General features: G+C 38.1%; 1 protein-coding gene across 1 annotated transcript in view; it reads right to left on the bottom strand.

Annotated features, from left to right (window-relative positions):
* The window catches only part of LOC139758462 (probable ATP-dependent RNA helicase DDX23), a 36,758-nt gene extending 34,332 nt beyond the window's left edge, over positions 1–2,426 (bottom strand). Inside the window, exon 1 of the mRNA XM_071679909.1 lies at positions 2,181–2,426. The gene's annotated coding sequence lies outside the window, so the exon portion shown is untranslated. The remainder of the gene's footprint in view (positions 1–2,180) is intronic.
* Between the last annotated feature and the right edge of the window lie 18,717 nt (positions 2,427–21,143).

The following is a 21,143-nucleotide window of genomic DNA, read 5'->3' as shown; positions in this document are numbered from 1 at the left end:
AAAAAGGCCATCACACTCAGTCTCTAGCTGTCATGTGTAATGCACCAAAACCACAGCTCCCTTTCCACATCCAGGCCCCACAGACCTTTCCATGGTCTACCCCAGATGCTCATCTTCCAAGACCTGCCATTCTTTATCAATCTTTTCTGTTCAGAAAGATAAGGAAACTTGGTTGTCTAAGCTCATATTCCCAACCACCTTCCAAGCCCTGCCCTGCTTTAGTAATCTTTTTTGTTCAACAAGATAATAAAACTTACGTCATTAATAACCACTCTGCTACAAGGCAACTATACCTGTTGAAACCTCAAACTTTTTGCCCTAAAAATGCAGCAATTAGTTATTCAAAATCATAATCATTTCTTTAATATAATCAAATCATTCTTATGTGCAGTGCCAATCCTAATATCAACTATCATATCTAAAAGAAATATAGTGCTACATAAGTCTTCTTACCCAAGCTGAAAATGCAATCATTAGTCAATATGATGCTGGACTGACTTTTTGTGCATATGGCACCTTTGGATTTCAGAGACAGTATTTAACCGAGTCTTCCATGCCTATCAAGCCAACAGGATGATATTTCTGAGTGTAAGTTGAGCAACATACATTCTAGGATTTTCAAGGTATAGATGATGATCTACCTCTCCTGTCTTCATTCCAGGGTGTACAACCAAAGAGATTTCAGCCATTTCCAGTAATTTAGTTCCTTCACCACTTTAATATGGGTTTTGAAAGATCTCTGAATACTTTCTAATTTCACAATTTCACCCTCCTTATAGGGTGATGTTAAAATACAATATTCAATTTGTGAAAGACCCTTTACCTTGAAAAATATAACTGTTTTTTTTTACCTTAGTCTTGAAGGTCTGCAGGATCCATCCTACCATCCTTCTGCATTAGGCAACTGTTGTTTTGTTGTGTTTCCTGAATGTCTGGCTTTTAGCCATTATAATTCTGAGGTCTTTCACATTATTCAACTGGTTTATGAATGCAAGTGTCTGCCCAGTATTCTACGATATTTTGCATTCCCCATTTTCCCCATATCGAAGATGAAACTTATCTCCAATAACAAGCATGTTTGACTCGGTTGCCCAGTTCAAGACTTCATTTACATCCCTTTGTAGCCAATCTGCATTTTCTAAAAACAATCTAGTTATTGTTTTGTGTATTTGCATTCTGAAAGCAAACTGCACACCTTAGTTCTAGCAACCTAGAGTTATTCTATTTTCGTTATACTGAAAATATATATATATATATATATATATATATATATATATATATATATATATATATATATATATATATATATAACAGCATCATAGACATTCTGTTACTAAGAGATTTGTTCACTGATTTTCTTGTATTCGCTGAATGTGTTTAGTGCTTCCCGGTAGCATGAAACCATAATGGTAGAGAGGAGAATAATACAGTTGTTGGTACATTTCCACAAACATATAGTGAAAACTAATGCAAATTTTGGCCCCTAGATGAAGTTGGATGTTTTTAAGGGTTCTGTCAACTTCTGGTAGTCTTACAATTAAATGTTATTTATTCAATTATTGCATGAGACATATAATGCTCCAAATATTGCTACTCTAGTCCACATCACTTCCACTACAATAAAAAATCTATCATTATGCATTTCTTGCGAGTCCATGAGTAATATTTGTGGTGCCAGGACTTATAACAGGAAACTCTCCGATATCCTTAAGCAATTAAGGTTGTCCCCTTAAACCTTGAAATGACCAGGTTTCCATGATCTCTGTTTTCTAAGCAGTGAAACAGCTTTTACGTAACTTAACCCCACATTTACCGGTAAAATCATTTTTACCGGTAAATGTGGGGTAATAATACCCATCTACCCTCATCTTCATAGCCCTCCCAACCATCGTCTAAATCAGCTAGTGTTATAATTCGGTGTCAATACACCTAATCAGTATATTTTCCTCAAATGACTTTTAATCATAAGCTCGGAATGCAACATTAAACTTTTCTTTCACTTTCGTAATTTAACCTCAGGGTTTCTTAATTTAACCTCCATACACATTGTTTAGATCTCTTAGTTATCATCTTAACAAAGACCAGTCGAGTACGAAATCCTGTACATCCAAAAGCCATTGAAATCACCTTCCTCCAACATAATACATAAATCAAAACTAGTCTAACACAGGGGTACTTACGAGAAAGGTGTCATTCACAGCAGAAACGATCATATGAAAACGATTATTTCCGAGTTCTGACGTCCTGGGAGAGTAACTAACCCTTCACTAAATATTCAGCTAATATGTCCTTATCATTTTTCTCTTATTCATCCACTTAATATCCATATATTTTCCTCTTCCCATATATTTTCCTCTTCAAAGAACACTGGTTCATAAAGTCACCAGCCTAGGGAGAGCCATAGACCAAACGTTTGTTGACGTCTGACAGTCATTTGTTTCATTGTTAGATCAAATGAGCTCCTCGTCTCTAACGAGGCTATAAATCACCATAAATGATCTTGTGCGATAACGATAAGAAGATGGGAGATATATTGAACAAAAGATAAAGTTTTTTACTTCTCATCGGATTTAAGAGAGAGAGAGAGAGAGAGAGAGAGAGAGAGAGAGAGAGAGAGAGAGAGAGAGAGAGAGAGAGAGAGAGAGAGAGGCAAACTTGTGCTCACTAAAGAATTTTGAGAGAAAAAGGGGTAAATGCGTGGCACTCACCACGAGAAAAAATAAGAGTGACGAAGAACGAATCGTGTGTTTCGTATTGGTAGTTGTAGTGTGCGAGATGAAGAGACTAGTTTTTACAGTGAAAGCCTGCAGCCCACGTGCTGGCGAGCTAGGAAAAGACCGCGCTGGGCTAGAGGAGTGAACCTTGACAGCCACTAAAGTGAAGGATTACTGCATTATCCGTCATTCACCCTCCCTACACCCAAACGGAATATCGTTGGTAGAACCCTCGTGCACGTTGGGGGTTGAGAACATACAACTTGGCAATGCAGACCTGTAAAACTTGGACTTATGTGGAATCGTGTTTAATCATATATCTAATCATTAAAGGTTTCTGTAATCCTTATAGAATAATTGCGTATCACTTGACTGGACATCCTTAATCTATCCATCATTTTAGCTGTCAATATTTTTTTTTTTTTTTTTTGCTAGTTAAGCACTCGAAGACGGAATGATGTCCATGCGTTTCAAGAGGTCGTTCAGCATGAAATTTCAATATAGCCACAGCAGTGCTATCTGCTATACTCGGTCCTGCACGGGAGACGAACTGGTTCCATTACATAGCTGTTGGCTTTCGACCACTTTTAGACCAGACACCGATGTATGCTGTACCATTTCCAGTAAAGTAAGGTTGGGTCAGCATAGTTAATACAGGACCTGATAAATATATATTGTTAGGAGGACAGGTTCAGTTACTCCTTCCAGTATAAGTAATTCTTCACCTGAACACCCATATATTTGGTAGATGTAAATCATGTGCCATGTCAAGGTGGCTTTATAGTGAAGAAGGCAGAGGGATTGAGAGAAACAGCGCTTCCATAAGTGGCGCCAAGCTAGTGCTCTTGTTTCAACAATATAGAATGGCATCTTAATCCTGTGCATCCTGAAAAGTTCTTTTAAAAAATGAATTATAATTAACTGCTTCAAAAGCAGTAAGTGATACAGATATAATGTCATGTAATGAAAACATAATTTCCATATGAAATGAAATGATTATCATTACATTTTCCCCAACAAAAAAAAATATATATCAATAAGCCATATTACTCATAGACATGCAAAGTATTTAGATTACTTTTACATCATACATTTATAGATCTAACCTCTTAGGGGGTTATACGATTCTACCTTTAGATGTTCTAACCTCACTACAATCATGCTTACTCCTTTGGTATACTTTGCCCCTTTGTGCTCACTGCATTGGTCACCTATTCTGGTTCAGCACGTCTATTGCCGATTCCCAGTGTCACAGAACCTTCCCCTTCATGACGTACATCAGTTACTTCATCATAACCAGTTGCATGTTTTAGAAAACTTGGGCTTTCTGCTGTCTTATGCAGTTGCTGCCTATTTCTCGTGTAAATCTGACCCATCATTATTCTTAACCATATATGATCCAGGAGCAACCACTTTACCCATTAATAACTCATTACTTGTTCCTTCAATGTTTCTGTCCACAATTCCCTCCTCTAGTTCTGCCAATAGCTTAGAGCTTCTATCATAATAAAGTTTCTGCCCACTTGTGAATCTTGGAGTAGGTGTCTGATAGTCAGTGGGGCATGTGTCTCTGGCCATAACAAAGCTCCAGAATTCAGAAGGGTTGGGGTTCACTTTCTCCTACAGAACAGTAACTGAATGGGGCTTGCTGTCCCCACAACTAGAGTATTTCTATAATCCAGCACACTTGCATGAGGATCCTTGCCTTCTTTGGCAGCTTTATCCGTCAGCTTCTTTACTGTCGGAACTTTTTTTTCTGCTTAGCCATTCATTACCTTCCTTGATAATAGGAGGATGAAGTTGTGTGGTCTGTCCCATATGGCCTACAGAATTCTTGAACTTCTACAGCTGTGAACTATTGTCTGTTGTCTCTGTGAATAGTCTAAGGTATTCCATGCCTAGCATAATAATACAGTATTTCAAAATAGTATTGCAATGGGTATTTTCTAACAAAGTCAGACTCAAATATTTCCTTTAGTAATCAACAAGCAACATATACCTCATCCCTTTCATCTCGAATAAATCAGCTCCACATTTTAGCTAAGGGAATTTTTGAGACTACATGAGGCATCAATGGTTCCCTTGCTTGGTGGTTCCTAGAAGCATTACAGATGTCACAAGCATTAATCAGGTTCTTAAATTTAGTCCCCACTCCAGGCCAGTACACAAAATCCCGCTATCCTTAGAGGACCTCTTGCACGTTTCTCTTGACTTGAATCTCAGCAGCCTGCATATGGACTACAGGAGTGATCTTGACAGCTGTCACTATTCCTCCTTATACTTTTGTAGGTAGTAATGGTAATACTTCCTTGTACAGTGGCTGCTTACAACCTACAAGAGAGAGAGAGAGAGAGAGAGAGAATTGTATCAGATGTTTGTACCAAGTGTTTCTTGCAGCGAATTCTAACATATGTTTTTTAACTTGGGTAATGCTAGATCATTTCTGCTAATTACCGTTTCTTTTTAACCTGGATCTAAAAATGCTTTCTAAATATTCTATGTTATTGTAAGTTCATATCTTTTCCATTTGTCTCCAGAACCCCTATCTGTCTATCTATTAATTTAAATTGGGTTTCATATGCCACCTCCTGGATTAGATTTACAATTTATGTAGGTTATTTTGGAAACTTTAATCAATATACGATATTCTACCTCATGTTGTTTTGTATCATTACCAACTTCAAAGTATGAAAGTAGTAACTAAAATTATAATTGAGTATATAATCAAAAGATATGGGCCTTGAATTGAGCTTTGAGGTACTCATGTTATCCCAAGAGTTCAGGTGTTCCATTATGCATTGCTACTTACTTTATTTGTTGCCTAATGCTGTATCCAGCAATATATTTTAATGTTAACACAACATGTGTACGTGTAGGAAGAGAGGAAAGTGATTGGTTCTCAGTGAATGTAGGTTTGCGGCAGGGGTGTGTGATGTCTCCATGGTTGTTTAATTTGTTTATGGATGGGGTTGTTAGGGCGGTGAATGCAAGAGTTTTGGAAAGAGGGGCAAGTATGAAGTCTGTTGTGGATGAGAGAGCTTGGGAAGTGAGTTAGTTGTTGTTCGCTGATGATACAGCACTGGTGGCTGATTTATGTGAGAAACTGCAGAAGCTGGTGACTGAGTTTGGTAAAGTGTGTGAAAGAAGAAAGTTAAGAGTAAATGTGAATAAGAGCAAGGTTATTAGGTACAGTAGGGTTGAGGGTCAAGTCAATTGGGAGGTAAGTTTGAATGGAGAAAAACTGGAGGAAGTAAAGTGTTTTAGATATCTGGGAGTGGATCTGGCAGCAGATGGAACCATGGAAGCGGAAGTGGATCATAGGGTATGGGAGGGGGCGAAAATCCTGGGAGCCTTGAAGAATGTGTGGAAGTCGAGAACATTATCTCGGAAAGCAAAAATGGGTATGTTTGAAGGAATAGTGGTTCCAACAATTTTGTATGGTTGCGAGGCATGGGCTATGGATAGAGTTGTGCGCAGGAGGATGGATGTGCTGGAAATGAGATGTTTGAGGACAATGTGTGGTGTGAGGTGGTTTGATCGAGTAAGTAACGTAAGGGTAAGAGAGATGTGTGGAAATAAAAAGAGCGTGGTTGAGAGAGCAGAAGAGGGTGTTTTGAAATGGTTTGGGCACATGGAGAGAATGAGTGAGGAAAGATTGACCAAGAGGATATATGTGTCGGAGGTGGAGGGAACGAGGAGAAGTGGGAGACCAAATTGGAGGTGGAAAGATGGAGTGAAAAAGATTTTGTGTGATCGGGGCCTGAACATGCAGGAGGGTGAAAGGAGGGCAAGGAATGGAGTGAATTGGATCGATGTGGTATACCGGGGTTGACGTGCTGTCAGTGGATTGAATCAGGGCATGTGAAGCGTCAGGGGTAAACCATGGAAAGCTGTGTAGGTATGTATATTTGCGTATGTGGACGTGTATGTATATACATGGGTATGGGGGTGGGTTGGGCCATTTCTTTCGTCTGTTTCCTTGTGCTACCTCGCAAACGCGGGAGACCGACAAAGCAAAAAAAAAAAAAAAAACATTTTACTGCATGTTAGAAACTTTTAGTGAAACTTTGTTAAATACCTTCTGGAAGTCTAAATTAATGATAGTGGAAGCTATTTCTGATATAACAGTTATTACATTCTGCAATGAAAAAAAACGATAGAATTGTAGGAAGGGATCTGTTGTGACAAGTACCACACTGACTGGTCATTATAAATTTTTTTGCTATGAAATTTTTCAGCTTACCTTATGAAGTAGTTTCTTAATTTTTTAAGCAGTGAAGTCCAAAGGTTTGAATGAAAATATAATGCTGGAATTAAAAGGACTATAGAAGAATGAGACTATCTGTTGCCAAAAAAGTCATGGATTGAGGTGAAATTCCTGAACTCAAGTAAAGGTATATAGGGCCTGTAATTAACATAGGTAAATCAGGATATTAAAAACAGACCAATTGAACACAAGCATGTGACTATAAGTTATCAAATTATCAGGGAGGAATATAAACTCTTAAGTTTATTCTCTTTTGAAAAAGACGGCTAAGGTGGGGATGAGAAAGACAAGGTGATCAACTTTTACATTCCTATAGGGTTCAAATACACTATAGATTTCTACAGGCTGTGTTTCATAACAATAATGATGAAAAAAATTGTGTGTAAGAATCAACAAATTGATCGTCATTTCAAATGGTAGATTGCAGTGTGGCAGTATTCTTTTCATTTTCATGTCCATATTCCTCTTAAATTCATAAACTATTTCAAGTGCACACACTATGATTGCTCTCCTCTCTGACTTCAGTACCATAACTTCTTGATGATTCTACTCTATATCATATGCACCTCATATACACATCCATATCTGTGTTGTAAATGCAAAATCATCACCAAATGATTACTTGCTAAAGCTTTCCACACTTGTGAGAATTGGGGATGAAGCAGCAACACAAAAGCTTTTACTCTGGATTTCACACGATGGTTGATCTAATGTATGAGCAAGTATTCACAGGGAAAAAATGAAATGGCAGAAGGCACAAAAAAAAAGGATACAACAAAATAATGAAACATGGAAACTGGCAGTCACTGAAGGGTTATGTAGAGCCCCAAAGCAAATTGTAGGCTACTAAAAGATAAGCTGAATGGCTAAATAATAACTATCTGAAGCATACCTCTTTTACTTCCACATTTCATTTGATGTGATGAACAAATTTCCCCTGCAGATATGCAAAGGTTTGTACCTCCAAGTAAGAATTAACAATAAAATAGTGGTTAATGATAAAATTTTAGTTAGTGTGTGTTTATTAATATCTAAGTTAACAAACTACATAATATGATGCAGTGATCTTTATTGTACAGATGTTCCTTATGTGTAGCACAACACTTAACACATTAAAGCCCAAAATCTTTATATTCTGAAGAGGTCAATAAAATGCTTAAGTTCTAAACACTCAACAGTAGCTGTGGGATTAGTCCTCAGCCTTGACTGTTTAGCATCTTCGGCTGAGATGCTACACAGCTGGCACAGCATATGTACTGTTCTTAGGCTATAACTCTTGAGTATCTACAACTGAAACAATCCTGGGTGGGATCATCCTCATCTTACAGTTATCTAGAAAATTGGGCCTTTGAAGCACCATTGGTGAACAGTTGGTCTACACCTCATCAGTTTGCAAGTACAGTGGCAGATTTGAGTTATTCTTGTCATATACTTACTGTACATTATGATAATCCCCATTAAAACTGGAGGGCACTGCATCATCTCAACCCCTACATGTGGTCATGTGTCACTTCCTGCGAGTACTGGAGAGTTGTACTAATCAAAATCAAAATAAAATAAATAAAGAAATATTCAGCTGCAGACAATAGACAAATTGGCATACCTTGACTCTTAAAGCCTACAGCAACTGTACTTCCTGGCACATTATGTAAAATTAAAGAAAATTCTTCCTTAGCTGCATTCCAATTTCATGAAAGGAAATTCACTTTGCTGTAAACTCTAATGGCCTCTCCTTTAGAGATTGAATATGATATTTCATACATAGGAAAACTATTCAGGAAGACCTGGCAACAACTCAACTTGATAAAAGCATACATGAATGAACATGGATTAAAGCTAGATTCTGAGTGACTGTGGGAGATTTCATACCCCCTCAAATGATCTAAACAATTAAAACTCAAAACATGCACTTTAATATTAATACACAGCTACTGTATACTGAAGGCATATTCTTTTTACGTTTATAGCATGGATAAATTACACTTAATACTATAACAATGGACTACAGCACAACCTCTTACACAAGAGGAATTCTTATAAGCCAAATTTTGATGCAACCAATTCTTCAAAAACACACATAAATCTATAGTAATATTAGCTTTGTGTATTTTATTTGAGAAGAATATGGATGCAACAACTGTAAAGAATCCCAAGAACACTATAGGTAGATGTGACTATGTCACAAATTATACTAATAGAGAGGCTTCTTCCATTAGCAGGAAAAAACACTATGTGTAACTGTAGTACAGTACTCAAAATCTGTCATCTTGATTACGAGGACTTTTGATTCCACACAATAAAATAAAAACTGGATAACTTCAGAGCATTTAAGCACATGTACAATCTTTATGTTATCTAATAAGATCAACAACACTAAGCCGTGACTGCTTTCACTGGGAATGTACACACAAATTTTTGATATGTGGCACATTATTTCACACACAAGAGAATATCACAAAACCTGACATATAATGCCTAATGCCTATAAATATACTTGTTACTTAACAAAACAACTATGCACAATCTAGAACACCTTAATTTTGATGATTCATTATCTCTGACAGCAACTTTACACACAAAAATGGAGCTTTTAACCTATAATATTAATTAAAAAAATATATAAAAAATATTTTCAAGATATTAAGGATACGTCTGTAATCTAAGGGGAGTTTAACACAAACATCCATCCCTCTACACAAAAAATACTTCAGCTCATGCAAAATGCTTAATCAAAGTTTGTCACTGTATACTTCATTAGAAATAAATTGCATCATCATTACTCATATAACCTGGCTGAAACTTTTTACTGTCTTTTATAGTGCAAAAAATGTAACTAACAAGTAGTTATCAAGATTAGTGGGAATTGTTAAAGGCAAATAATATTCAGTATGATTAAGAGTAATTAGTAGACAACTTCACTCCTGTGGATCAGAGACTTTTCAAAGGAATGTCAGTATACTATAAATAACATTTAACTAACAGAAAGAAATTTCAATTATCACTTTTGTGGTCTTACACATTTAAAATGAGCCCAACAGCCAGCACACACAAGTCTAGGATTATATGTGGCAATTAAATAGCATACTCATAACCAACCCCCATAATTGATAGCAATGTACTAGTGCAGTTACATCCAAATCCCTAAAAAGATCCAATGTTTTTGGAATTACATCATACACTGTATTTCAGGATTTGTTTGCAAAGACACTTTTTCAACACACTACATCATTAACATAAAATTTGGACAAATCTAAGTTTTTCATGTTTCATATGTTGATAAAGCAGTTTTATGCAAACACATTGTCAAATTATCTCCAAAAACAATAACTCTTCCTTCTCATTAATGAAACAGATACACACACAGGTGTGCATGTGCGTGTTTAATTACGAAGATAATCTTACATTTTTACATGTGCACATGTAAATACACACACAAACACATATGATATATATATATATATAACGCTACCTCGCTAACGCGGGAAATGGCAAATAGTTTGAAAGAAATATATATATATATATATATATATATATATATATATATATATATATATATATATATATATTATTTTTTATTTTTTTTTTTATTATACTTTGTCGCTGTCTCCCGCGTTTGCGAGGTAGCGATATATATATATATATATATATATATATATATATATATATATATATATATATATATATATATATATATATATATTGTATTGTATTGTATTATACTGTTCGCCATTTCCCGCTTAAGCGAGGTAGCGTTAAGAACAGAGGACTGGGCCTTTGAGGAAACAGCCTCGCTTGGCCCCTTCTCTGTTCCTCTTTTGGAAAATTAAAAAAGCGAGAGGGGAGGATTTCCAGCCCCCCGCTCCCATATAAACCATGGAAAGCTGTGTAGGTATGTATATTTGTGTGTGTGGACGTGTGTATGTACATGTGTATGGGGGGGGTTGGGCCATTTCTTTCGTCTGTTTCCTTGCGCTACCTCGCAAACGCGGGAGACAGCGACAAAGTATAAAAAAAAAAAAAAAAAAAAAAATATATATATATATATATATATGTGTGTGTGTGTGTGTGTGTTTTTTTAATTTTCCAAAAGAGGGAACAGAGAAGGGGGCCAGGTGAGGATATTCCCTCAAAGGCCCAGTCCTCTGTTCTCAACGCTACCTCGCTGATGCGGGAAATGGCGAATAGTATGAAGAAGATATGTGTGTGTGTGTGTGGGTGTGTGTGAGAGCAAGAAAGCTGGCACCTATATATGCCTGTAAACATGCATGCACAATACATACACAAAAAGCACTATAAAGTAACACATAGTATGTAATTTTCTTGCATAAAGTTGGATTTACTTTTGCATAATTGACAAGTTAGGAAATGTTAATCATGTTTCATGTAACATATCGATTTTCAAATCCCGTAATTAAAAAGTTTTAACAAATGTTCCTGTTTAGTTTGCATACAGGCTTACATGCAGAAACAAAAATGCTGAGTACCTGAGGTCTAAAGTTTGGCTGAATATTGCTTATACGAACAAAAGGCTGATACGAAAATAAATAATATAAAGTAATGTATCAAGTAATCTCACCTCTTCAAACTGTTTACCTAATGAACTGGGACAATCTGTATCACTACACCAAATATTCATATTTTGAATATGATGTTTTTAAGTCTCACCACACTTTAATGCAATGGGTGCACCATCAAAACTTTATGATAGCATCTACCCAAGCATGTACCACAGGTGCTTCTACATCCAATGTTCCACTCAACACTATCCAACATATAACTAGTTTGTTCATGGACTATTGCCAAAGGTACTAATAACCCTTCTATGTTGCTCCCTCTAAATGCCATAATTGGCTGAATTTTTGAGTAGCCTATAAAAATGCCTTCCCAACACCTTATAACAAATATCCAAGTAATGATGAACATACTTGTAGAGAGCCTTATAATGATTCATTAGCAAAAACAATTGCCCTTCTGTTTTACCTATAAATCTATGAGATATGATCACAGGTATGATAGAAAAAACAGAATGAGAATATATTTATAAGAGGGATGCTCTATGATGAAGAAGCAAGACATGGTGGTCCTGATGTCTAAGTTAGGTGCAGAGCTATGGATAAACTCCATAATATTCTAATATGAAGCTGTAACAAAAATCACTGGGGTAAATCCAGCAAATATTACTGATATTAAATCACTTATGTCCATATAGTCCTACATCTGGTAATACTATAGTTTCAGAATAACTTAAGCCAGGGTTCAGTTCAAAAAACTAACTGTTGATATTCAAGAGAGATACAATGGTACACTTAGGAGTCTGGATATGATTCTGCTGAGAAACCTTTCCCCAAGAAGAGATAAGACTAATACATCAAGAACTAAACAACTTGTGGCAATATTGTCAGTTCCAAAAGCTTTTAATATTAAACTAAAAGAATAACAACAAAATCACTCTAAATGAAATTCAATCATTAATATGTCTATTCATTCAGAAACTTTATTAAATAGAAAATAATGAGTACTGCTAACCTAGGAGAATAATAGCAAATTCAAAACCTGTGCACTTGAAAGTTTGTGCAATCATTTATATCTGTCACAAGAATATTTAAATCTTAAAAACCTAGTTGGAGAAGATCACTTTTTAGGCTCGCTAAGATGCCATGGGAACAAAGAGAATTCCTATCACTCACAAACCCAAGAAATTCTATACCTGGATGAAGTGTAAAGTGATATCATGGTTATACAATAAAATTTCTGACTTTTTCCAAGTAGCTGGGAGAGATATGCAATATAAGGAAATATAACACTAGGTCCAGTTTTGGGAAGATCTAGTGTGTGTGCGCATGTGAAACATCTAGTGTGATGGGTGTTATAATGTGCATGAAGGACCTTATGTGCAGCACAATCCCATGTGCAGGAGAGGCTTAATATGTGACACAAACATGGTGTGAGAAAATGGCCAGGCATGTAGAAAGTGCCTTGAATGTGGCATGGGACTAGTGCATGGGCAGGCGTGATATGTGGGCAAGTCCTAGCATGTGGCTCAGGCTGGTGTGCAGATACTGCTTCATGTATGGAAAAGGCCTCACATCAGTGGGCCTGCTGCGCAAGTAGGGGCATAATTTTGGATGAATCAGGTGTGAGAGGGACCTTATGTATAGGAAGGGCTTGCTATGTAGAAAGGGCCTAATGTATGAATAGGACATACTTATTTAATAGGACCAGTGTGCATAAGACTGAGTTGTAGGTAAGGGGAAGGTCTGCAACATATGTAAGACCTTGGTGCGTGGTTGGAAGCCTAATGTGGTATGTCTGGAAGCCTAGCATGTGGGATGTCTGGTGTATGGGAGTCTGGTGCATGGGGTGCTCGATCTATGGGATGTCTAGTGTGTGGGATGCCTGGTGTGCAGGAGCCTGGGATGAAGGGTAAATGGTCTTTGGGATACCTGTTGTGTGGAAGCCTACTTTCTGTAATGCTATGTGTGTAGGAGGGGCCTGGTGTGTGTTGCAGTCCTAGTGTGGCATATGTGGGTGGGAAACAAGACATAAATGCAAGGTTTATTGTATAGGAAGTTCTCACCATGTTAAAGATCCTTGTGTAATGAAGAGGCTTGATGTATGGATGGGACCAGTTAAGGCCTACTGTGTGGGAGGTGCCTATCCTATGGATGGAACTAGTGAGTAAAAGAGGCCTTGAGTGTATTAAAAATCTTACAAGTGAGTTAGCCAGATGTGTATGGAAGTCTTTATGTTTGAGGAAGGGTCTGGTGTGTGAGTATGCATTATCTATGAATGTGAAGACAGATGTAAGTGTAAAAGAAGTGTCTGATATAAGTCTGGGGTCCTATATATGTGATGTGTATTGTCCATAAAAGGAATATGAAGTAATTCAAAATGGTGTGGTACACTAAAATCTTAATTTTATATCTGAGAGACTGCAAATCCACAGGATATTTGCCTTTCAACTTTACAAACTATGTTATAAGATTTTATGGTCATTTCTGTGGGCAAAACAAAAATGTTCAATACTTAAACAACTGTTTGACATATGATGGGTGCCCAAACTGATAATGGTACTTGACTTAATACATCTACACAACCCATAAAGCATTTATAACTAACCCTTTCATTGCAATGTGCCACAATTGTGGCCTGACATAACCCTCTGCATCAAGCCATATTTATGGCTTTAAACCCTTATAATCCCAAATTATGCTTCCACACACTTCACCCACTGACTTCACCGCCAACCCAACAACTCAGATACCAAAAATATCAAGCATCTTTGTCACTCAAAAATCCTCGAAGAAAGCATAACTTTCCTCTCATTGTGCAAAGCAGAATTTGAGGCTGGACATATAAAGTACATTGCTCTGAGCCACATTTTTGGCTCTAAACCTTCATGCCCTCACTTGAATTCACTGCTGATAGATGCCTACACATCTTATCCACAAATGTCACAAGAAACCTAAGTACACACCTTAAAATATATCACAAAACAGTCATCTTTATGCTGTCAAAGAAAGTGTAACTGCATCATCATGGTGAGAAGCTAGACTTAGGCAGCAACTACACTAGTCATTTTTAGAATGAAAAAACTATCTCTGGTACTACTGTTATTACTTTTAATGAAAAAACATTATTTTTTCATTCATTCACATGAATAATGTTCTGATGTGTAAATTATACGTAAATAGGTACACAATGAGTATACAAAATGTTATGTCAACAATATGTAAACAATGTATGGGATGTGTAAAATCCCACATGATAAAAAAACAGTGTAAAGCATTTAGGTGTATACAGACTGATATCACAATTGAAAAAGACTAAACATCACATACATACACAAATATGGATGATCAATGCTACATCCACAGCCCCCCCCCCCCCCCCCCCCCCCACACACACACACACACACACACACACACACACACACACACACACACACACACATATCCTCCCATACCAATACAAAGGAACGTATAATACCTTTTGTGGTATTATCTGACACAATATATGTATAATAAAAAGATATTCCACGGGAAAAAATTTTCTTTTGTGCATGGAGCAATTAACTTTTCAAAATATTTATGCAATGAAAGGCTTAAACACTGCAGAAAGGTACCAAAGCTGGAAATGAGATGTTTGAGGACAATATGTGGTGTGAGGTGGTTTGGTCGAGTAAGTAATGTAAGGGTAAGAGAGATGTGTGGAAATAAAAAGAGCATGGTTGAGAGAGCAGAAGAGGGTGTTTTGAAATGGTTTGGGCACATGGAGAGAAAGAGTGAGGAAAGATTGACCAAGAGAATATATGTGTCAGAGGTGGAGGGAATGAGGAGAAGTGGGAGACTAAATTTGTCGCTGTCTCCCACGTTAGTGAGGTAGTGCAAGGACTCTGACGAAAGAATGGCCCAATCCACCCACATACACATGTATATACATACACGTCCACACACGCACATACACATACCTATACATCTCAACGTATACATATATATATACACACACAGACATATACATATATACACATGCACATAATTCATAGTTTGTCCTTATTCATTCCCGTCACCACCCTGCCACATGTGAAATGACAACCCCCTCCCCCCGCATGTGTGTGAGGTAGCGCTAAGAGAAGACAACAAAGGCAGCGTTAAGAACAGAGGACTGAGCCTTTGAGGGAATATCCTCACTTGGTCCCCCTTCCCTGTTCCTTTTTTGGAAAACTAAAATCTTACATACCATATTCCACTTCCTAAGAAGATTTCAGGAAAACTTTCAGCTAGAGAAAGAGAAAATCCTTGAAAACTTTTCCTTGGGTTCCTTCCTCTATGACTTTATCAAGTACAATAGCAGTCAATTCTACATTACTCAAAACAAATTCTTTTTCATGCATATGGAAGCAATATGGTCTCTTACATTACATAGATAATGTTCTTTGGATTTATCATCCTATGGTGTAGACTCCCTGATTAATCAATGTTCTCTCAGTATTATATATGATGTTTTATTGTCTCATTAGTCCAAGAAATGAAAGTTGCAACACATTTGACCCACTGACTGCACTCTCAGTGGTATCATTCCTCGTGATGTTGAAATCTGACTTTTATGATTGTTGGCTTAAAAGTGAATGTGAATGAGGTAGCACAACAAATCCCAAGGCTGCTTGACACATGAAATATATCTAATACAAGTGGAAAAACATTTGCAATACAACACCAACTAGAACAAGTTCCAGCAGCCTTTCAACGAGATGAAATTCATATCAACTAACATATAAAAACAGTTACAACCAGCAGTATAACTAGTGTATGCTTATGATTCTGACAACATACACGTACAAAGTGCATGGGAAGCAAGCAGCAACCTCATCAGTGCCTCTCAACCCATTCTATACATTTCTTTAATTCCTGGTATATAACTCCATGTATCCTCTTGCAGAGCTTCTGCAGCTTCAAGCCATGCTCAAGACAGAAGTAGAGAAATGATGAACTCCTTTGGGGTGATAAGTTACCTGATGAACTTGTACTCCTTTTTGTCCATCAGTGATGATACAACCTCAATGAGGATAACTTTCCACAATGGCATAACCTCATGTGGGTTTAGTGTGAAAGGATGTTGAAAATGAAATGTTTGAGGACAACATATGGTGTGAGATTTGATTAAGCAATGAAATGGAAAGAGATGTGTGGAAATAAAGAGTTTGGTCAATAGAGCTGAAGGTGTGCTGAACTGGTCTGGACATATGGAAAGAATCAGTGAGGATAGTTTGACAAAAGAGGATATATATATATATATGTCAAAAGTAGAGGGAACAAGGAGAACAGGGAAACTAAAGTAGAGTTGGAAGGAGATGGAATGAAAAAGATTTTAAGCAATTGGGGCCTGAACATGCAGAAGGGTGAAAGGTGGGCATGGGATAGAAAGAATTAGAACAATGTGGTATACTGGGGTCGATGTGCTGTCATTGGACCAAACCATGGCACATGAAGCATCCAGGGTAAACCATGGAAAAGTTTGTGGGGCCTGGTTGTGGATGGGGGCTGTGCTTTCAGTGCATTACATATGTCAGCTAGAGAATGGATGTGAGTGGATGAGGACTTTCTTCGTCTGTTCCTCACACTACCTTGCTAGGGCAGGAAATGGTGATCAAGTATGATATACATGTGAAACATCTGGGGTAAACCATGGAAAGGTCTGTGGGGCCTGGATGTGGGTAGGGGTCTGTGGTTTTGGTGCATTACACATGACAGCTAAAGAGTGAGTGTGAACGAATATGGCCTTTTTTGTCTGTTTTCCTGGTGCTACCTCGCTGAAGCAGGGAGTAGAAATTCTATTTCCGGTTGGGCAGGGTAGCACCAAGAATGGATGAAGGGAAGCAGGTATGAATGTGTAAGTATATGTGTACATGTTGATATGTATATGTATGTATATGTGTGTGTATAATAGGGTTGATAGAGATGCTTTGTGGAAGGTATTAAGAGTATATGGTGTGGGAGGTAAGTTGCTAGAAGCAATGAAAAGTTTTTCCCAAGGATGTAAGGCATGTGTACGAGTAGGAAGAGAGAAAAGCGATTGGTTCCCAGTGAATGTTGGTTTCCGGCAGGGGTGCGTGATGTCTTCATGGTTGTTTAATTTGTTTATGGATGGAGTAGTTAGGGAGGTGAATGCAAGAGTTTTGGAGAGAGAGGCAAGTATGCGTCTGTCCTGGATGATAGGGCTTGGGAAGTGAGTCAGTTGTTGTTCGCTGATGATACAGTGCTGGTGGCTGATTCAGGTGAGAAACTGCAGAAATGGTGACTGAGTTTGATAAAGTGTATGAAAAAAGAAAGCTGAGAATGAATGTGAATAAGAGCAAGGTTATTGGGTTCAGTAGGGTTGAGGGACAAGTTAATTGGAAGGTAAATTTGAATGGAGAAAAACTGGAGGAAATGAAGTGTTTTGGATAACTGGAAGTGGATTTAGCAGCAGATGGAACCATGGAAGCAGAAGTGAGTCACAGGATGGGGGAGGGGGCAAAGGTTTTGGGGGCGTTGAAGAATGTGTGGAAGGCAAACAATGTTATCTCGAAGAGCAAAAATGGGTATGTTTGAAGGAACTGGGGTTCCAACAATGTTACATGGTTATGAGGCATGGGCTATAGATAGGGTTGTGTGGAGAAGGGTGGATGTGTTGGAAAGGAAATGTTTGAGGACAACATGTGCTGTGAGGTGGTTTGATCGAGTAAGTAAGGAAAGGGTAAGAGAGATGTGTGGTGTGGTTGAGAGAGCAGAAGAAGGTGTGTTGAAATGGTTTGGTCACATGGAGAGAATGAGTGAGGAAAGATTGAAAAAGAGGTTACATCTGTCAGAGGTAGAGGGAACGAGGAGACTTGGGGGACCAAATTGGAGGTGGAAGGACAGAGTGAAAAAGATTTTGAGTGATCGGTGCCTGAGCATACAGGAGGGTGAAAGAAGACGTGCAAGGAATAGAGTGAATTGGAACGATGTGGTAAACCGGGGCTGACGTACTGTAGATGGATTGAACCAGGGCATGTGAAGCATCTGGGGAAAACCATGGAAAGTTTTGTGGGGCCTGGATGTGGAAAGGGAGCTGTGGTTTCGGTGCATTACACGACAGCTAGAGACTGAGCATGAATGAATGTGGCCTTTGTTGTCTTTTCCTAGCGCTACCTCGTGTGCGTGCGGGAGGAGGGGGTGCCAATTCATGTGTGGTGGGGTGGCGACATGGAATGGATAAAGGCAGCAAGTATGAATATGTACATGTGTATATATGTATATGTCTGCATATGTATATGTATGTATACATTGAAATGTATAGGTATGTATATGTGTGTGTGTGTGTGTGTGTGTGTGTGAGCATGTATGTATATATATGTGTATGTGGGTGGGTTAGGCCATTCTTTCATCTGTTTCCTTGTGCTTCCTCGCTAATGCGGGAGACAGCAACAAAGTATAATAAATAAATAAAGGAACAGAGTGAATTGGAACAATGTGGTATACCGGGGTCAACGTGCTGTCAAAGGATTGAAACAGGGCATATGAAGCGTCTGGGGTAAACCATGGAAAGCTTTGTGGGGCCTGGATGTGGAAAAGGATCTGTGGTTTCGGTGCATTATACATGACAGCTAGAGACTGAGTGTAAATGAATGTGGCCTTTGTTGTCTTCCTAGCGCTACCTCACGCACGAGGGGGAGGGAGTTGTTATTACGTGTGGCGGGGTGGCGATGGGAACGAATAAAGGCAGACTATGAATTATGTACATCTGTATATATGTATATGTCTGTGTGTGTGTGTGTGTGTATATATATATATACTTTTTTTTTGCTTCGTCGCTGTCTCCCGCGTTTGCGAGGTAGCGCAAGGAAACAGACGAAAGAAATGGCCCAACCCACCCCCATACACATGTATATACATACGTCCACACACGCAAATATACATACCTACACAGCTTTCCATGGTTTACCCCAGACGCTTCACATGCCCTGATTCAATCCACTGACAGCACGTCAACCCCGGTATACCACATCGATCCAATTCACTCTATTCCTTGCCCTCCTTTCACCCTCCTGCATGTTCAGGCCCCGATCACACAAAATCTTTTTCACTCCATCTTTCACCTCCAATTTGGTCTCCCACTTCTCCTCGTTCCCTCCACCTCCGACACATATATCCTCTTGGTCAATCTTTCCTCACTCATTCTCTCCATGTGCCCAAACCATTTCAAAACATCCTCTTCTGCTCTCTCAACCACGCTCTTTTTATTTCCACACATCTCTCTTACCCTTACGTTACTTACTCGATCAAACCACCTCACACCACACATTGTCCTCAAACATCTCATTTCCAGCACATCCATCCTCCTGCGCACATCTCTATCCATAGCCCACGCCTCGCAACCATACAACATTGTTGGAACCACTATTCCTTCAAACATACCCATTTTTGCTTTCTGAGATAATGTTCTCGACTTCCACACATTCTTCAAGGCTCCCAGGATTTTCGCCCCCTCCGCCACCCTATGATCCACTTCCGCTTCCATGGTTCCATCCGCTGCCAGATCCACTCCCAGATATCTAAAACACTTTACTACCTCCAGTTTTTCTCCATTCAAACTTATATATATATATATATATATATATATATATATATATATATATATATATATATATATATATATATACATATATATATATATATATATATATATAAGGAGGGCAAGGAATAGAGTGAATTGGAGCGATGTGGTATACCAGGGTTGACGTGCTGTCATTGGATTGAATCAAGGCATGTGAAGCGTCTGGGGTAAACCATGGAAAGCTGTGTAGGTATGTATATTTGCGTGTGTGGACGTGTGTATATACATGTGTATGGGGGGGGGTTGGGCCATTTCTTTCGTCTGTTTCCTTGCGCTACCTCGCAAACACGGGAGACAGCGACAAAGTATAAAAAAAAAAAAAAAAAAGTATATAAATATTCATGATTGCCTCAGGACCCCTTCTTTGAAAGGGCCTTGGTTTAAAACATATATAAGTATGCATGTGTACATTCCACGGGAGTTACTGGGCTCCAGCTACATTAGACTGCACTGCGAGTGAAAAATGACCAGCAAGGCTGTATAACTGGTGGAATTTAAGTCCTGTCTAAGAACTTCTCAATCCAAAGGAGTCCTCCTCCTGGGGCAGCACAGCCTTGGAGCTGCAAGAGCTCCTAGAAAAGGGGTCTAAGGGCAATTACTTTTAAATGTATGAACAAATAAAGAAATAAACATATTTCATCAACACACTGTGTTCTTGCATCTTACATCTACTGACATCAAAAACTTGTGGAAACAAACAATTACTACACATGAATATTCAGTTTAATCATATACCTTCTAAAAATTTCTTGTATAAAAAAAAAAATTCATTCAGAACCTTCTTTAATATTCTCACTTTCTTTACAGTGCCTCACAGACTTTTGCTGTAAGAATACACTTTTTTTGTGGATCTTTAGCCACGTTAAATTATTCTAATGCTTTCCAGTGGCACTAAGTTACAATGTTTTTCAAAAATTTTAACTATGAATGACTCCCACTTAGGTGTAACTGGACTTTGCATGTCCAAGGTTACAGTATAAGTGAAAAGTCACTTTTGGGGAGGCTGCATCATCAGAAACTTCTCACTT

Source organism: Panulirus ornatus, chromosome 2 (assembly GCF_036320965.1).
Source record: "Panulirus ornatus isolate Po-2019 chromosome 2, ASM3632096v1, whole genome shotgun sequence".
In the NCBI taxonomy this organism is placed as follows: domain Eukaryota; kingdom Metazoa; phylum Arthropoda; class Malacostraca; order Decapoda; family Palinuridae; genus Panulirus; species Panulirus ornatus.
The sequence above is the reverse complement of the archived record's forward strand: the minus strand, read 5'-3'. Positions and strand labels throughout refer to the sequence as shown.